Genomic DNA, 17,187 nt, shown 5'->3' with positions numbered 1-17,187 from the left:
TATTTATAGTATACAATATATAATATTAACACAGTTAATAAAGAATTATCCAAATCAAATGTTTACATATCCTTGAATCTTAAGACTGTGTATGTTACCATGAGTTTTATGTCTTTAATAGTTGTTCATGAGTCACATGCCAAAGATCATTAAACTGTGCACTGGACCATCAGTTAAAGTACAGTATATATTATATTGTGTATTATTTCTCTCAGTTCTCAGTATGAAAAGATTGATCTCATCAGTCGTTGCTGGCCAGAGGGTCAAATATGCAGAAGATGCAGAAATTTTTTTTCTCAACACTTTCTGCAAAGGGACACTTAAATCATGAGGTGACATGCATATCAGAAAACATTAGTACAGGAGTATTATAGGAGAATAACTGAAAAAATTTGGTGGTTCTTAGTATAGGTTGCATAATAATATTTATATAATAAATATATACTCTTTTTGGTATTACAATTTCATTTTGTTTTCCTGTGTAATTTTTCTAGGTTAAAGAGCCTTTTGAATTGATTGGAATGGACTTGATAGGGAAACTCACAGCGACAGAAAATGGCAATCAGTATATCTGTGAAATTGTTGACTACCTTACAAAGTGGCCCCAAACATACACATTAAAAAGCAAAACAGCCAAAGAAGTGACGGAGTGTTTGCTGAAATTTGTGTATCAATTTGGGCCACATAAAGGGTACTAACTGATCAGGGAAAAGAGTTTGTAAATGAGGTTGGTTTAGCTGATCTTATGAAATGTTGTCCTTGTACCTGTAAAAATCTATTTCATAATTACAGCTCAACAGACATGTCTGCAAGGTGCTAAACATTAAAAGGTCCCTGTGTGCACCGTACCACCCGCAAACTAATGGGCTCTTTGAAAGAATAAATGCAACAATCCAAAGGTTATTTTTCCATTCTGATTAAAATCTGTGACTGTTTTTGCCCTTGTTTGACTGTTTTATACAGTACAGAAACAGGACAAACATATAGCTTACCACAGTGCATAAGTATCGCTGTGCAAATGTGCCAACGCTGGAATTTTCTTTGGCAGAGCACTAATATTTTTATTATTATCATTCATTACATTTGATTTGCTTTGTTTCATTTCATAAAAGCAATAAGCCATGTGAAGCCTTGGTTTAGAGTGAATCTATAAAAGGTAGGGCGGTTTAAACGAATAGTTCACCCAAAAATGAAAATTCTGTCATCATTTAATCACTCTCATTTAATCTCTCTTTGTTCTGATGAACACAAAGGAAGATATTTTGTAACCAAACCATTTGTGGACCCAATTTCCTTCTACTGTATTCTTTTTTCCTACTATGGAAGTGAATGGGGTCCACTAACGGTTTGGTTACAAACATTCTTCAAAATATTTTCCTCTGTGTTCATCAGAACAAAGAAATTTATGCAGGGTTTAAACAACATAAGAGTGAGTAAATGATGACAGAATTTTCATTTCTGTGTGAACTATCGCTTTAAGAGACTCATCTCTTTGTCGTGCCTAACACCTCTTACTGCTTATTGCTTTTATAAAATGGTTATTCTATATACATTCATATCATTGTTTAAAAAAAATACAATATTAAAAATTTTGCTCTGCAAATTTTTGTTAATCCCCTTTCACTTCGTAATATACCAACTTTGTCAACTTTGTTTCTCTATAATACTTATTATGGATAATGTTGTTAAATCTGTCCTAATGTGTTTGTATTGTGTATATGGTCTTATGTGTTGTATTGTGTAGGTGGAAGTGTTAATGTACTGTATAATACTATGTGAAGTGGCCTTGAGCCATGGAAAGGCGCTATAAATACATTTTCTTCTTCTTAATTGTAACTTAACCCACTGGGCACTGAAGCAGCTTGATTCTAACATGGCGTTGCATACCTAAAACTAATTCTGAGTGAAACTATTTATAATGTTTTAGATTTATGTATTCATAGTAGAATGCATTGATAATTTACAAAGTCAAACATCGTGTTGCAAGATTGAAATGTTAAATTGAAATGTTGTCATATGTAATTATGTACTGTGTTGAATTATATTTTCAGAGTCAAAACCATGTAGGTTGTTTGTCACTTACCTGAAATATGACCTACAGAGGTGTTTTTTAAATAAATGCCCCTAACGGCAGCAGTGGATACAACAAAAACTGTTGCCTAATGCTGTGTGGCATTTTATCCAAATGGCAGTTGGAAGTTACTGTAGCTCAGAGGATAGAGCCTCGCATTAGGGTTGCGGCGATCACAGATCATCAGTCCCAGAGACAGGGGCGGAGTGGGACCAAAAAATCTAACGGGAAATTTCATAGACCACCAGCCCTCTGTGGTCAAAAAAAAAAGAAAAAAGAAAATGGTTCGCTGTAAATAAGCAAATGCTGAAATCTAAAATTACAATAAAATGACTGCAAAACAACATTAAATACCAAGTGTAATAATTATTATTTAAAAGATCTTAAAGTCAACAGTTCTCTAGTTTTAGGTAAGCTTTGGTTGCAAAGCAGTTGCTTATAAAATTATTAAGCCTGTTTGGAGAGAGATATTTTATGTGACAAAATGTCAGTCATCGTGTGATAACGAAAATTTAACGAGGCTTAAACTTACGTGTTCTGAGCAGGTGTTGTCAGTGAACAGGCTGTAAACTGTTGGCTAAGTTTCAGACACTCGTGAAAAACTGATGCTGATTATCTGGGAACCATTCTCTAACAGCAGTCAAGTTGTCATTGTTTGTGTCAAAGTTCTGCATTTGTTGTAACATTAAAACAGGAGATCTGAAAGATCTGAAAGTTCATAAAACATTTATCCTTCTGAATAATAACACTGCCATATTGTCTACTTTTTGTTTATAAACAGATTTAATGACAAAAATGTGCATAATTAAAAGGGTAGTTAATTTTATTCATTTGTGTGCCCTATATAAAACTAAAACACATAATACACTTTTAACTATGTCTTAATTAAGTTAAATAATTTTTTTAACATATTTTAATTAAAATGTTGCTATTATTCTTAAAAAAACTGTAAAATGTGTGGACAGATCTGCTTTTACACTGTTTTGACCAGCAGGGGTCGCCAGCGTGTGTGGGTTTCGAACTGCTTCGAAAAACTGAATCAATTTTCGAATCAATTGGTTCAATTGATTCGAAGCTTCGAAAAGCTTTGTTTCTCCCATCACTACGCTCCGCACCAATGATTCGAAAACAAACGCTACGTAAAAGTCTCGAGGCCTCACGAAGAAGTGCTGCGAAAGCGACCAACACTTCTGAACACCTCGCAAGAAACTAAACCTTAATGAAAGACTTTCTAGCATTGACAAAAGTGAGGCAGCTCTGCTGTGAGCAGAGCATCCAAAAATACAACAAACTCACAATGGTTCCCCTCCACGGAAATCTTTAGTAAAAGGCGAAAGATTTATGCGTAGTTGAAGGAAAACTTGCGTTATGCCCAACAAACCTCGACCCAGTGTGCTCCCCTTGCCACACCATAATGTTCAAAAAGGGTAATTTCTGGATCAGGATCCACCCAGACCTTTCCACCTGGGAGGAGCAAAAGAAGTAGAAATGCCATCCTGCGCAAAATAAAGACACAGGCTACTAACATGTCACAGTGAGATCTTTTGCTGAGAGGTTTTGGGGAATGAAACTCTGCACATTACACAGAGGATGCACCGGCACAGGTTACCTACAATCTACATCCCATTAGGTTCTCAAATCTCAAAAAATATAATAATAAAAGCCACCCCAAAAATAACAGAAGAGGAATTTTCTTCCAGGACTGGGGAATCGTCATTAATTTCCATAGCCTCTAGAAAAAAAGGAAAGATAGGGCCCCAACAGAAGAACAATGTCTAAGACCTTCAGCTTAAGAGGTAATTTTCACTTCAAAAATTCTTCTTGGGTTTATGATAGCCGGTGTTAGCACAGGGTGTAGTTTAGGGTTCATTTATTTCAGATAAATAGTAAAAAAGCAAGGGGAGGGATTGGGTTAAGGTTCACAACGGGATAGGGTTGTCCTTTTAAAGGAGCTATCTAGGGGGGTTTACTGATTTTGGGGAGAGGATGGTAGTTGGCTGGGGCAGTGGAAGGGAATGCTTTTTTAAAAAAGAAGGTAAAGAAACTGTTTAAAATATAAACAAACACACAAAATAAACAAAAAACAAGGGGAATAAACAGGAAGGCTGTCCTCACAAATGGGGAGTATGTGTGTGTTATAAGCTGCGGTATGGATCGGCGATTCGGCTCGACGACTCCGCTCGTGCGCCAGGTCCTCGTTAGTATAGTGGACAGTATCTCCGCCTGTCACGCGGAAGACCGGGGTTCGATTCCCCGACGGGGAGATCTCCTTTTCGTTTGACTTCTCAAACAGCTTGGACGCGCCACCTTTGCGCATCAAAATCGGCTGAAGAAGTGCGCTGCGTTGCTCTCGTTCTCACGATGGCGTCGAGCAAAAAGCAATGCGTTGGCCGGGAATCGAACCCGGGTCAACTGCTTGGAAGGCAGCTATGCTCACCACTATACCACCAACGCACGCATGCGGGTGTTGCTCCACAGGACTTGTGGATGTTCTGAACAACTGTTGTTTCAGTGCTGCGCTGAATTGATCACGGATTCAGTCGATTCCCTTACATGCCTCCTGCTTGTGTCTGTAAATTGATAACCACAGAATACCAAGAGTTTTCTTTCGAAGGGCAGGTTGGCCGGCGTGACGCCCGTGCGAGTGCGAAGTCCTCGTTAGTATAGTGGACAGTATCTCCGCCTGTCACGCGGAAGACCGGGGTTCGATTCCCCGACGGGGAGGTTTACTTTGTCTCTGGACTGCCGACTGAAATGCACGAGCTGAACAGTGCTGCCCCTTTGCCGTTTTCGCACCTCTTGCCGTCCCTATGATGGAGTTACCCGGCACCTTTGTTTAAAGCCACTGAACACTAGTGATGGGAGAAAGCAAGCTTTTAGAAGCTTCGAATCAATTGAACCAATTGCTTCGAAAATGTATTCAGTTTTTCTAAGCGTTCGTAACACCACACTCGCTGGCGACACCTGCTGTTCAATATAGTGTAAAAGCAGATCCGTCCAAACATTTTACACTTCATTTTACAAAGTAATAGCAAGATTTTTATTAAAATATGTTTAAAAAATGATTTAACTTAAGAAATAATTAAAAGTGTATTATGTGTGATTTTTAGTTTTATTTAGGGCAAACAAATCATTAAAACTATCTCCCCTTTTAATTATGCACATTTCTGTCATTAAATCTGTCTATAAACAAAAAGTAAACAAAATGGTAGTGTTATTAGTCAGAAGGATGCATGATCAAACTGACCCGAGTTCACCTAACCATATTAGACACTGGTCATTTGTGACCAAGTCCGCCTAAGCGGTGAACCATCGGATTTCCGCAACGTTTCCAAACGGTTATTACGCAATGAAGCCTCTTTTGCTAAAATCACGTGACTTGGCCAGTTTGAAACACGCTCCGCACCAATGATTCGAAAACAAACGCTACGTAAAAGTCTCGAGGCCTCACGAAGAAGTGCTGCGAAAGCGACCAACACTTCTGAACACCTCGCGAGAAACTAAACCTTAATGAAAGACTTTCTAGCATTGACAAAAGTGAGGCAGCTCTGCTGTGAGCAGAGCATCCAAAAATACAACAAACTCACAATGGTTCCCCTCCACGGAAATCTTTAGTAAAAGGCGAAAGATTTATGCGTAGTTGAAGGAAAACTTGAGTTCTGCCCAACAAACCTCGACCCAGTGTGCTCCCCTTGCCACACCATAATGTTCAAAAAGGGTAATTTCTGGATCAGGATCCACCCAGACCTTTCCACCTGGGAGGAGCAAAAGAAGTAGAAATGCCATCCTGCGCAAAATAAAGACACAGGCTACTAACATGTCACAGTGAGATCTTTTGCTGAGAGGTTTTGGGGAATGAAACTCTGCACATTACACAGAGGATGCAACGGCACAGGTTACCTACAATCTACATCCCATTAGGTTCTCAAATCTCAAAAAATATAATAATAAAAGCCACCCCAAAAATAACAGAAGAGGAATTTTCTTCCAGGACTGGGGAATCGTCATTAATTTCCATAGCCTCTAGAAAAAAAGGAAAGATAGGGCCCCAACAGAAGAACAATGTCTAAGACCTTCAGCTTAAGAGGTAATTTTCACTTCAAAAATTCTTCTTGGGTTTATGATAGCCGGTGTTAGGACAGGGTGTAGTTTAGGGTTCATTTATTTCAGATAAATAGTAAAAAAGCAAGGGGAGGGATTGGGTTAAGGTTCACAACGGGATAGGGTTGTCCTTTTAAAGGAGCTATCTAGGGGGGTTTACTGATTTTGGGGAAAGGATGGTAGTTGGCTGGGGCAGTGGAAGGGAATGCTTTTTTAAAAAAGAAGGTAAAGAAACTGTTTAAAATATAAACAAACACACAAAATAAACAAAAAACAAGGGGAATAAACAGGAAGGCTGTCTTCACAAATGGGGAGTATGTGTGTGTTATAAGCTGCGGTATGGATCGGCGATTCGGCTCGACGACTCCGCTCGTGCGCCAGGTCCTCGTTAGTATAGTGGACAGTATCTCCGCCTGTCACGCGGAAGACCGGGGTTCGATTCCCCGACGGGGAGGTTTACTTTGTCTCTGGACTGCCGACTGAAATGCACGAGCTGAACAGTGCTGCCCCTTTGCCGTTTTCGCACCTCTTGCCGTCCCTATGATGGAGTTACCCGGCACCTTTGTTTAAAGCCACTGAACACTAGTGATGGGAGAAAGCAAGCTTTTAGAAGCTTCGAATCAATTGAACCAATTGCTTCGAAAATGTATTCAGTTTTTCTAAGCGTTCGTAACACCACACTCGCTGGCGACACCTGCTGTTCAATATAGTGTAAAAGCAGATCCGTCCAAACATTTTACACTTCATTTTACAAAGTAATAGCAAGATTTTTATTAAAATATGTTTAAAAAATGATTTAACTTAAGAAATAATTAAAAGTGTATTATGTGTGATTTTTAGTTTTATTTAGGGCAAACAAATCATTAAAACTATCTCCCCTTTTAATTATGCACATTTCTGTCATTAAATCTGTCTATAAACAAAAAGTAAACAAAATGGTAGTGTTATTAGTCAGAAGGATGCATGATCAAACTGACCCGAGTTCACCTAACCATATTAGACACTGGTCATTTGTGACCAAGTCCGCCTAAGCGGTGAACCATCGGATTTCCGCAACGTTTCCAAACGGTTATTACGCAATGAAGCCTCTTTTGCTAAAATCACGTGACTTGGCCAGTTTGAAACACGCTCCGCACCAATGTTTCGAAAACAAACGCTACGTAAAAGTCTCGAGGCCTCACGAAGAAGTGCTGCGAAAGCGACCAACACTTCTGAACACCTCGCGAGAAACTAAACCTTAATGAAAGACTTTCTAGCATTGACAAAAGTGAGGCAGCTCTGCTGTGAGCAGAGCATCCAAAAATACAACAAACTCACAATGGTTCCCCTCCACGGAAATCTTTAGTAAAAGGCGAAAGATTTATGCGTAGTTGAAGGAAAACTTGAGTTCTGCCCAACAAACCTCGACCCAGTGTGCTCCCCTTGCCACACCATAATGTTCAAAAAGGGTAATTTCTGGATCAGGATCCACCCAGACCTTTCCACCTGGGAGGAGCAAAAGAAGTAGAAATGCCATCCTGCGCAAAATAAAGACACAGGCTACTAACATGTCACAGTGAGATCTTTTGCTGAGAGGTTTTGGGGAATGAAACTCTGCACATTACACAGAGGATGCACCGGCACAGGTTACCTACAATCTACATCCCATTAGGTTCTCAAATCTCAAAAAATATAATAATAAAAGCCACCCCAAAAATAACAGAAGAGGAATTTTCTTCCAGGACTGGGGAATCGTCATTAATTTCCATAGCCTCTAGAAAAAAAGGAAAGATAGGGCCCCAACAGAAGAACAATGTCTAAGACCTTCAGCTTAAGAGGTAATTTTCACTTCAAAAATTCTTCTTGGGTTTATGATAGCCGGTGTTAGGACAGGGTGTAGTTTAGGGTTCATTTATTTCAGATAAATAGTAAAAAAGCAAGGGGAGGGATTGGGTTAAGGTTCACAACGGGATAGGGTTGTCCTTTTAAAGGAGCTATCTAGGGGGGTTTACTGATTTTGGGGAAAGGATGGTAGTTGGCTGGGGCAGTGGAAGGGAATGCTTTTTTAAAAAAGAAGGTAAAGAAACTGTTTAAAATATAAACAAACACACAAAATAAACAAAAAACAAGGGGAATAAACAGGAAGGCTGTCCTCACAAATGGGGAGTATGTGTGTGTTATAAGCTGCGGTATGGATCGGCGATTCGGCTCGACGACTCCGCTCGTGCGCCAGGTCCTCGTTAGTATAGTGGACAGTATCTCCGCCTGTCACGCGGAAGACCGGGGTTCGATTCCCCGACGGGGAGATCTCCTTTTCGTTTGACTTCTCAAACAGCTTGGACGCGCCACCTTTGCGCATCAAAATCGGCTGAAGAAGTGCGCTGCGTTGCTCTCGTTCTCACGATGGCGTCGAGCAAAAAGCAATGCGTTGGCCGGGAATCGAACCCGGGTCAACTGCTTGGAAGGCAGCTATGCTCACCACTATACCACCAACGCACGCATGCGGGTGTTGCTCCACAGGACTTGTGGATGTTCTGAACAACTGTTGTTTCAGTGCTGCGCTGAATTGATCACGGATTCAGTCGATTCCCTTACATGCCTCCTGCTTGTGTCTGTAAATTGATAACCACAGAATACCAAGAGTTTTCTTTCGAAGGGCAGGTTGGCCGGCGTGACGCCCGTGCGAGTGCGAAGTCCTCGTTAGTATAGTGGACAGTATCTCCGCCTGTCACGCGGAAGACCGGGGTTCGATTCCCCGACGGGGAGGTTTACTTTGTCTCTGGACTGCCGACTGAAATGCACGAGCTGAACAGTGCTGCCCCTTTGCCGTTTTCGCACCTCTTGCCGTCCCTATGATGGAGTTACCCGGCACCTTTGTTTAAAGCCACTGAACACTAGTGATGGGAGAAAGCAAGCTTTTAGAAGCTTCGAATCAATTGAACCAATTGCTTCGAAAATGTATTCAGTTTTTCTAAGCGTTCGTAACACCACACTCGCTGGCGACACCTGCTGTTCAATATAGTGTAAAAGCAGATCTGTCCAAACATTTTACACTTCATTTTACAAAGTAATAGCAAGATTTTTATTAAAATATGTTTAAAAAATGATTTAACTTAAGAAATAATTAAAAGTGTATTATGTGTGATTTTTAGTTTTATTTAGGGCAAACAAATCATTAAAACTATCTCCCCTTTTAATTATGCACATTTCTGTCATTAAATCTGTCTATAAACAAAAAGTAAACAAAATGGTAGTGTTATTAGTCAGAAGGATGCATGATCAAACTGACCCGAGTTCACCTAACCATATTAGACACTGGTCATTTGTGACCAAGTCCGCCTAAGCGGTGAACCATCGGATTTCCGCAACGTTTCCAAACGGTTATTACGCAATGATGCCTCTTTTGCTAAAATCACGTGACTTGGCCAGTTTGAAACACGCTCCGCACCAATGATTCGAAAACAAACACTACGTAAAAGTCTCGAGGCCTCACGAAGAAGTGCTGCGAAAGCGACCAACACTTCTGAACACCTCGCGAGAAACTAAACCTTAATGAAAGACTTTCTAGCATTGACAAAAGTGAGGCAGCTCTGCTGTGAGCAGAGCATCCAAAAATACAACAAACTCACAATGGTTCCCCTCCACGGAAATCTTTAGTAAAAGGCGAAAGATTTATGCGTAGTTGAAGGAAAACTTGAGTTATGCCCAACAAACCTCGACCCAGTGTGCTCCCCTTGCCACACCATAATGTTCAAAAAGGGTAATTTCTGGATCAGGATCCACCCAGACCTTTCCACCTGGGAGGAGCAAAAGAAGTAGAAATGCCATCCTGCGCAAAATAAAGACACAGGCTACTAACATGTCACAGTGAGATCTTTTGCTGAGAGGTTTTGGGGAATGAAACTCTTTACATTACACAGAGGATGCACCGGCACAGGTTACCTACAATCTACATCCCATTAGGTTCTCAAATCTCAAAAAATATAATAATAAAAGCCACCCCAAAAATAACAGAAGAGGAATTTTCTTCCAGGACTGGGGAATCGTCATTAATTTCCATAGCCTCTAGAAAAAAAGGAAAGATAGGGCCCCAACAGAAGAACAATGTCTAAGACCTTCAGCTTAAGAGGTAATTTTCACTTCAAAAATTCTTCTTGGGTTTATGATAGCCGGTGTTAGGACAGGGTGTAGTTTAGGGTTCATTTATTTCAGATAAATAGTAAAAAAGCAAGGGGAGGGATTGGGTTAAGGTTCACAACGGGATAGGGTTGTCCTTTTAAAGGAGCTATCTAGGGGGGTTTACTGATTTTGGGGAAAGGATGGTAGTTGGCTGGGGCAGTGGAAGGGAATGCTTTTTTAAAAAAGAAGGTAAAGAAACTGTTTAAAATATAAACAAACACACAAAATAAACAAAAAACAAGGGGAATAAACAGGAAGGCTGTCCTCACAAATGGGGAGTATGTGTGTGTTATAAGCTGCGGTATGGATCGGCGATTCGGCTCGACGACTCCGCTCGTGCGCCAGGTCCTCGTTAGTATAGTGGACAGTATCTCCGCCTGTCACGCGGAAGACCGGGGTTCGATTCCCCGACGGGGAGATCTCCTTTTCGTTTGACTTCTCAAACAGCTTGGACGCGCCACCTTTGCGCATCAAAATCGGCTGAAGAAGTGCGCTGCGTTGCTCTCGTTCTCACGATGGCGTCGAGCAAAAAGCAATGCGTTGGCCGGGAATCGAACCCGGGTCAACTGCTTGGAAGGCAGCTATGCTCACCACTATACCACCAACGCACGCATGCGGGTGTTGCTCCACAGGACTTGTGGATGTTCTGAACAACTGTTGTTTCAGTGCTGCGCTGAATTGATCACGGATTCAGTCGATTCCCTTACATGCCTCCTGCTTGTGTCTGTAAATTGATAACCACAGAATACCAAGAGTTTTCTTTCGAAGGGCAGGTTGGCCGGCGTGACGCCCGTGCGAGTGCGAAGTCCTCGTTAGTATAGTGGACAGTATCTCCGCCTGTCACGCGGAAGACCGGGGTTCGATTCCCCGACGGGGAGGTTTACTTTGTCTCTGGACTGCCGACTGAAATGCACGAGCTGAACAGTGCTGCCCCTTTGCCGTTTTCGCACCTCTTGCCGTCCCTATGATGGAGTTACCCGGCACCTTTGTTTAAAGCCACTGAACACTAGTGATGGGAGAAAGCAAGCTTTCAGAAGCTTCGAATCAATTGAACCAATTGCTTCGAAAATGTATTCAGTTTTTCTAAGCGTTCGTAACACCACACTCGCTGGCGACACCTGCTGTTCAATATAGTGTAAAAGCAGATCTGTCCAAACATTTTACACTTCATTTTACAAAGTAATAGCAAGATTTTTATTAAAATATGTTTAAAAAATGATTTAACTTAAGAAATAATTAAAAGTGTATTATGTGTGATTTTTAGTTTTATTTAGGGCAAACAAATCATTAAAACTATCTCCCCTTTTAATTATGCACATTTCTGTCATTAAATCTGTCTATAAACAAAAAGTAAACAAAATGGTAGTGTTATTAGTCAGAAGGATGCATGATCAAACTGACCCGAGTTCACCTAACCATATTAGACACTGGTCATTTGTGACCAAGTCCGCCTAAGCGGTGAACCATCGGATTTCCGCAACGTTTCCAAACGGTTATTACGCAATGAAGCCTCTTTTGCTAAAATCACGTGACTTGGCCAGTTTGAAACACGCTCCGCACCAATGATTCGAAAACAAACGCTACGTAAAAGTCTCGAGGCCTCACGAAGAAGTGCTGCGAAAGCGACCAACACTTCTGAACACCTCGCGAGAAACTAAACCTTAATGAAAGACTTTCTAGCATTGACAAAAGTGAGGCAGCTCTGCTGTGAGCAGAGCATCCAAAAATACAACAATCTCACAATGGTTCCCCTCCACGGAAATCTTTAGTAAAAGGCGAAAGATTTATGCGTAGTTGAAGGAAAACTTGAGTTATGCCCAACAAACCTCGACCCAGTGTGCTCCCCTTGCCACACCATAATGTTCAAAAAGGGTAATTTCTGGATCAGGATCCACCCAGACCTTTCCACCTGGGAGGAGCAAAAGAAGTAGAAATGCCATCCTGCGCAAAATAAAGACACAGGCTACTAACATGTCACAGTGAGATCTTTTGCTGAGAGGTTTTGGGGAATGAAACTCTGCACATTACACAGAGGATGCACCGGCACAGGTTACCTACAATCTACATCCCATTAGGTTCTCAAATCTCAAAAAATATAATAATAAAAGCCACCCCAAAAATAACAGAAGAGGAATTTTCTTCCAGGACTGGGGAATCGTCATTAATTTCCATAGCCTCTAGAAAAAAAGGAAAGATAGGGCCCCAACAGAAGAACAATGTCTAAGACCTTCAGCTTAAGAGGTAATTTTCACTTCAAAAATTCTTCTTGGGTTTATGATAGCCGGTGTTAGGACAGGGTGTAGTTTAGGGTTCATTTATTTCAGATAAATAGTAAAAAAGCAAGGGGAGGGATTGGGTTAAGGTTCACAACGGGATAGGGTTGTCCTTTTAAAGGAGCTATCTAGGGGGGTTTACTGATTTTGGGGAAAGGATGGTAGTTGGCTGGGGCAGTGGAAGGGAATGCTTTTTTAAAAAAGAAGGTAAAGAAACTGTTTAAAATATAAACAAACACACAAAATAAACAAAAAACAAGGGGAATAAACAGGAAGGCTGTCCTCACAAATGGGGAGTATGTGTGTGTTATAAGCTGCGGTATGGATCGGCGATTTGGCTCGACGACTCCGCTCGTGCGCCAGGTCCTCGTTAGTATAGTGGACAGTATCTCCGCCTGTCACGCGGAAGACCGGGGTTCGATTCCCCGACGGGGAGATCTCCTTTTCGTTTGACTTCTCAAACAGCTTGGACGCGCCACCTTTGCGCATCAAAATCGGCTGAAGAAGTGCGCTGCGTTGCTCTCGTTCTCACGATGGCGTCGAGCAAAAAGCAATGCGTTGGCCGGGAATCGAACCCGGGTCAACTGCTTGGAAGGCAGCTATGCTCACCACTATACCACCAACGCACGCATGCGGGTGTTGCTCCACAGGACTTGTGGATGTTCTGAACAACTGTTGTTTCAGTGCTGCGCTGAATTGATCACGGATTCAGTCGATTCCCTTACATGCCTCCTGCTTGTGTCTGTAAATTGATAACCACAGAATACCAAGAGTTTTCTTTCGAAGGGCAGGTTGGCCGGCGTGACGCCCGTGCGAGTGCGAAGTCCTCGTTAGTATAGTGGACAGTATCTCCGCCTGTCACGCGGAAGACCGGGGTTCGATTCCCCGACGGGGAGGTTTACTTTGTCTCTGGACTGCCGACTGAAATGCACGAGCTGAACAGTGCTGCCCCTTTGCCGTTTTCGCACCTCTTGCCGTCCCTATGATGGAGTTACCCGGCACCTTTGTTTAAAGCCACTGAACACTAGTGATGGGAGAAAGCAAGCTTTTAGAAGCTTCGAATCAATTGAACCAATTGCTTCGAAAATGTATTCAGTTTTTCTAAGCGTTCGTAACACCACACTCGCTGGCGACACCTGCTGTTCAATATAGTGTAAAAGCAGATCCGTCCAAACATTTTACACTTCATTTTACAAAGTAATAGCAAGATTTTTATTAAAATATGTTTAAAAAATGATTTAACTTAAGAAATAATTAAAAGTGTATTATGTGTGATTTTTAGTTTTATTTAGGGCAAACAAATCATTAAAACTATCTCCCCTTTTAATTATGCACATTTCTGTCATTAAATCTGTCTATAAACAAAAAGTAAACAAAATGGTAGTGTTATTAGTCAGAAGGATGCATGATCAAACTGACCCGAGTTCACCTAACCATATTAGACACTGGTCATTTGTGACCAAGTCCGCCTAAGCGGTGAACCATCGGATTTCCGCAACGTTTCCAAACGGTTATTACGCAATGAAGCCTCTTTTGCTAAAATCACGTGACTTGGCCAGTTTGAAACACGCTCCGCACCAATGATTCGAAAACAAACGCTACGTAAAAGTCTCGAGGCCTCACGAAGAAGTGCTGCGAAAGCGACCAACACTTCTGAACACCTCGCGAGAAACTAAACCTTAATGAAAGACTTTCTAGCATTGACAAAAGTGAGGCAGCTCTGCTGTGAGCAGAGCATCCAAAAATACAACAAACTCACAATGGTTCCCCTCCACGGAAATCTTTAGTAAAAGGCGAAAGATTTATGCGTAGTTGAAGGAAAACTTGAGTTCTGCCCAACAAACCTCGACCCAGTGTGCTCCCCTTGCCACACCATAATGTTCAAAAAGGGTAATTTCTGGATCAGGATCCACCCAGACCTTTCCACCTGGGAGGAGCAAAAGAAGTAGAAATGCCATCCTGCGCAAAATAAAGACACAGGCTACTAACATGTCACAGTGAGATCTTTTGCTGAGAGGTTTTGGGGAATGAAACTCTGCACATTACACAGAGGATGCACCGGCACAGGTTACCTACAATCTACATCCCATTAGGTTCTCAAATCTCAAAAAATATAATAATAAAAGCCACCCCAAAAATAACAGAAGAGGAATTTTCTTCCAGGACTGGGGAATCGTCATTAATTTCCATAGCCTCTAGAAAAAAAGGAAAGATAGGGCCCCAACAGAAGAACAATGTCTAAGACCTTCAGCTTAAGAGGTAATTTTCACTTCAAAAATTCTTCTTGGGTTTATGATAGCCGGTGTTAGGACAGGGTGTAGTTTAGGGTTCATTTATTTCAGATAAATAGTAAAAAAGCAAGGGGAGGGATTGGGTTAAGGTTCACAACGGGATAGGGTTGTCCTTTTAAAGGAGCTATCTAGGGGGGTTTACTGATTTTGGGGAAAGGATGGTAGTTGGCTGGGGCAGTGGAAGGGAATGCTTTTTTAAAAAAGAAGGTAAAGAAACTGTTTAAAATATAAACAAACACACAAAATAAACAAAAAACAAGGGGAATAAACAGGAAGGCTGTCCTCACAAATGGGGAGTATGTGTGTGTTATAAGCTGCGGTATGGATCGGCGATTTGGCTCGACGACTCCGCTCGTGCGCCAGGTCCTCGTTAGTATAGTGGACAGTATCTCCGCCTGTCACGCGGAAGACCGGGGTTCGATTCCCCGACGGGGAGATCTCCTTTTCGTTTGACTTCTCAAACAGCTTGGACGCGCCACCTTTGCGCATCAAAATCGGCTGAAGAAGTGCGCTGCGTTGCTCTCGTTCTCACGATGGCGTCGAGCAAAAAGCAATGCATTGGCCGGGAATCGAACCCGGGTCAACTGCTTGGAAGGCAGCTATGCTCACCACTATACCACCAACGCACGCATGCGGGTGTTGCTCCACAGGACTTGTGGATGTTCTGAACAACTGTTGTTTCAGTGCTGCGCTGAATTGATCACGGATTCAGTCGATTCCCTTACATGCCTCCTGCTTGTGTCTGTAAATTGATAACCACAGAATACCAAGAGTTTTCTTTCGAAGGGCAGGTTGGCCGGCGTGACGCCCGTGCGAGTGCGAAGTCCTCGTTAGTATAGTGGACAGTATCTCCGCCTGTCACGCGGAAGACCGGGGTTCGATTCCCCGACGGGGAGGTTTACTTTGTCTCTGGACTGCCGACTGAAATGCACGAGCTGAACAGTGCTGCCCCTTTGCCGTTTTCGCACCTCTTGCCGTCCCTATGATGGAGTTACCCGGCACCTTTGTTTAAAGCCACTGAACACTAGTGATGGGAGAAAGCAAGCTTTTAGAAGCTTCGAATCAATTGAACCAATTGCTTCGAAAATGTATTCAGTTTTTCTAAGCGTTCGTAACACCACACTCGCTGGCGACACCTGCTGTTCAATATAGTGTAAAAGCAGATCCGTCCAAACATTTTACACTTCATTTTACAAAGTAATAGCAAGATTTTTATTAAAATATGTTTAAAAAATGATTTAACTTAAGAAATAATTAAAAGTGTATTATGTGTGATTTTTAGTTTTATTTAGGGCAAACAAATCATTAAAACTATCTCCCCTTTTAATTATGCACATTTCTGTCATTAAATCTGTCTATAAACAAAAAGTAAACAAAATGGTAGTGTTATTAGTCAGAAGGATGCATGATCAAACTGACCCGAGTTCACCTAACCATATTAGACACTGGTCATTTGTGACCAAGTCCGCCTAAGCGGTGAACCATCGGATTTCCGCAACGTTTCCAAACGGTTATTACGCAATGAAGCCTCTTTTGCTAAAATCACGTGACTTGGCCAGTTTGAAACACGCTCCGCACCAATGATTCGAAAACAAACGCTACGTAAAAGTCTCGAGGCCTCACGAAGAAGTGCTGCGAAAGCGACCAACACTTCTGAACACCTCGCGAGAAACTAAACCTTAATGAAAGACTTTCTAGCATTGACAAAAGTGAGGCAGCTCTGCTGTGAGCAGAGCATCCAAAAATACAACAAACTCACAATGGTTCCCCTCCACGGAAATCTTTAGTAAAAGGCGAAAGATTTATGCGTAGTTGAAGGAAAACTTGAGTTATGCCCAACAAACCTCGACCCAGTGTGCTCCCCTTGCCACACCATAATGTTCAAAAAGGGTAATTTCTGGATCAGGATCCACCCAGACCTTTCCACCTGGGAGGAGCAAAAGAAGTAGAAATGCCATCCTGCGCAAAATAAAGACACAGGCTACTAACATGTCACAGTGAGATCTTTTGCTGAGAGGTTTTGGGGAATGAAACTCTGCACATTACACAGAGGATGCACCGGCACAGGTTACCTACAATCTACATCCCATTAGGTTCTCAAATCTCAAAAAATATAATAATAAAAGCCACCCCAAAAATAACAGAAGAGGAATTTTCTTCCAGGACTGGGGAATCGTCATTAATTTCCATAGCCTCTAGAAAAAAAGGAAAGATAGGGCCCCAACAGAAGAACAATGTCTAAGACCTTCAGCTTAAGAGGTAATTTTCACTTCAAAAATTCTTCTTGGGTTTA

General features: G+C 41.7%; 23 non-coding genes across 23 annotated transcripts; 11 read left to right on the top strand and 12 right to left on the bottom strand.

The window, feature by feature from the left end:
* Positions 1–3,324: 3,324 nt before the first annotated feature.
* Positions 3,325–3,440, bottom strand: LOC135771957 (U5 spliceosomal RNA). The gene has a single exon (XR_010543159.1). It is a non-coding gene; the product is annotated as a U5 spliceosomal RNA (small nuclear RNA).
* Positions 3,441–4,263: 823 nt separating this feature from the next.
* On the top strand, positions 4,264–4,335 carry trnad-guc (transfer RNA aspartic acid (anticodon GUC)). The gene has a single exon. It is a non-coding gene; the product is annotated as a tRNA-Asp (tRNA).
* Positions 4,336–4,453: 118 nt separating this feature from the next.
* trnag-ucc (transfer RNA glycine (anticodon UCC)) lies at positions 4,454–4,525 on the bottom strand. The gene has a single exon. It is a non-coding gene; the product is annotated as a tRNA-Gly (tRNA).
* A 198-nt stretch (positions 4,526–4,723) lies between these two features.
* trnad-guc (transfer RNA aspartic acid (anticodon GUC)) lies at positions 4,724–4,795 on the top strand. The gene has a single exon. It is a non-coding gene; the product is annotated as a tRNA-Asp (tRNA).
* Positions 4,796–5,615: 820 nt separating this feature from the next.
* Positions 5,616–5,731, bottom strand: LOC135771918 (U5 spliceosomal RNA). The gene has a single exon (XR_010543123.1). It is a non-coding gene; the product is annotated as a U5 spliceosomal RNA (small nuclear RNA).
* An 823-nt stretch (positions 5,732–6,554) lies between these two features.
* On the top strand, positions 6,555–6,626 carry trnad-guc (transfer RNA aspartic acid (anticodon GUC)). Its single transcript has one exon. It is a non-coding gene; the product is annotated as a tRNA-Asp (tRNA).
* An 820-nt stretch (positions 6,627–7,446) lies between these two features.
* On the bottom strand, positions 7,447–7,562 carry LOC135771917 (U5 spliceosomal RNA). The gene has a single exon (XR_010543122.1). It is a non-coding gene; the product is annotated as a U5 spliceosomal RNA (small nuclear RNA).
* Positions 7,563–8,385: 823 nt separating this feature from the next.
* On the top strand, positions 8,386–8,457 carry trnad-guc (transfer RNA aspartic acid (anticodon GUC)). The gene has a single exon. It is a non-coding gene; the product is annotated as a tRNA-Asp (tRNA).
* Positions 8,458–8,575: 118 nt separating this feature from the next.
* Positions 8,576–8,647, bottom strand: trnag-ucc (transfer RNA glycine (anticodon UCC)). Its single transcript has one exon. It is a non-coding gene; the product is annotated as a tRNA-Gly (tRNA).
* A 198-nt stretch (positions 8,648–8,845) lies between these two features.
* On the top strand, positions 8,846–8,917 carry trnad-guc (transfer RNA aspartic acid (anticodon GUC)). Its single transcript has one exon. It is a non-coding gene; the product is annotated as a tRNA-Asp (tRNA).
* Positions 8,918–9,737: 820 nt separating this feature from the next.
* LOC135772014 (U5 spliceosomal RNA) lies at positions 9,738–9,853 on the bottom strand. The gene has a single exon (XR_010543211.1). It is a non-coding gene; the product is annotated as a U5 spliceosomal RNA (small nuclear RNA).
* An 823-nt stretch (positions 9,854–10,676) lies between these two features.
* Positions 10,677–10,748, top strand: trnad-guc (transfer RNA aspartic acid (anticodon GUC)). The gene has a single exon. It is a non-coding gene; the product is annotated as a tRNA-Asp (tRNA).
* Positions 10,749–10,866: 118 nt separating this feature from the next.
* On the bottom strand, positions 10,867–10,938 carry trnag-ucc (transfer RNA glycine (anticodon UCC)). The gene has a single exon. It is a non-coding gene; the product is annotated as a tRNA-Gly (tRNA).
* A 198-nt stretch (positions 10,939–11,136) lies between these two features.
* trnad-guc (transfer RNA aspartic acid (anticodon GUC)) lies at positions 11,137–11,208 on the top strand. The gene has a single exon. It is a non-coding gene; the product is annotated as a tRNA-Asp (tRNA).
* Positions 11,209–12,028: 820 nt separating this feature from the next.
* On the bottom strand, positions 12,029–12,144 carry LOC135771935 (U5 spliceosomal RNA). Its single transcript, XR_010543139.1, has one exon. It is a non-coding gene; the product is annotated as a U5 spliceosomal RNA (small nuclear RNA).
* An 823-nt stretch (positions 12,145–12,967) lies between these two features.
* Positions 12,968–13,039, top strand: trnad-guc (transfer RNA aspartic acid (anticodon GUC)). Its single transcript has one exon. It is a non-coding gene; the product is annotated as a tRNA-Asp (tRNA).
* A 118-nt stretch (positions 13,040–13,157) lies between these two features.
* Positions 13,158–13,229, bottom strand: trnag-ucc (transfer RNA glycine (anticodon UCC)). The gene has a single exon. It is a non-coding gene; the product is annotated as a tRNA-Gly (tRNA).
* Positions 13,230–13,427: 198 nt separating this feature from the next.
* trnad-guc (transfer RNA aspartic acid (anticodon GUC)) lies at positions 13,428–13,499 on the top strand. The gene has a single exon. It is a non-coding gene; the product is annotated as a tRNA-Asp (tRNA).
* Positions 13,500–14,319: 820 nt separating this feature from the next.
* On the bottom strand, positions 14,320–14,435 carry LOC135771916 (U5 spliceosomal RNA). Its single transcript, XR_010543121.1, has one exon. It is a non-coding gene; the product is annotated as a U5 spliceosomal RNA (small nuclear RNA).
* An 823-nt stretch (positions 14,436–15,258) lies between these two features.
* Positions 15,259–15,330, top strand: trnad-guc (transfer RNA aspartic acid (anticodon GUC)). The gene has a single exon. It is a non-coding gene; the product is annotated as a tRNA-Asp (tRNA).
* A 118-nt stretch (positions 15,331–15,448) lies between these two features.
* Positions 15,449–15,520, bottom strand: trnag-ucc (transfer RNA glycine (anticodon UCC)). The gene has a single exon. It is a non-coding gene; the product is annotated as a tRNA-Gly (tRNA).
* Positions 15,521–15,718: 198 nt separating this feature from the next.
* trnad-guc (transfer RNA aspartic acid (anticodon GUC)) lies at positions 15,719–15,790 on the top strand. Its single transcript has one exon. It is a non-coding gene; the product is annotated as a tRNA-Asp (tRNA).
* Positions 15,791–16,610: 820 nt separating this feature from the next.
* On the bottom strand, positions 16,611–16,726 carry LOC135772013 (U5 spliceosomal RNA). Its single transcript, XR_010543210.1, has one exon. It is a non-coding gene; the product is annotated as a U5 spliceosomal RNA (small nuclear RNA).
* Between the last annotated feature and the right edge of the window lie 461 nt (positions 16,727–17,187).

Source organism: Paramisgurnus dabryanus, chromosome 8 (assembly GCF_030506205.2).
Source record: "Paramisgurnus dabryanus chromosome 8, PD_genome_1.1, whole genome shotgun sequence".
In the NCBI taxonomy this organism is placed as follows: Eukaryota; Metazoa; Chordata; class Actinopteri; order Cypriniformes; family Cobitidae; genus Paramisgurnus; species Paramisgurnus dabryanus.
The sequence above is the reverse complement of the archived record's forward strand: the minus strand, read 5'-3'. Positions and strand labels throughout refer to the sequence as shown.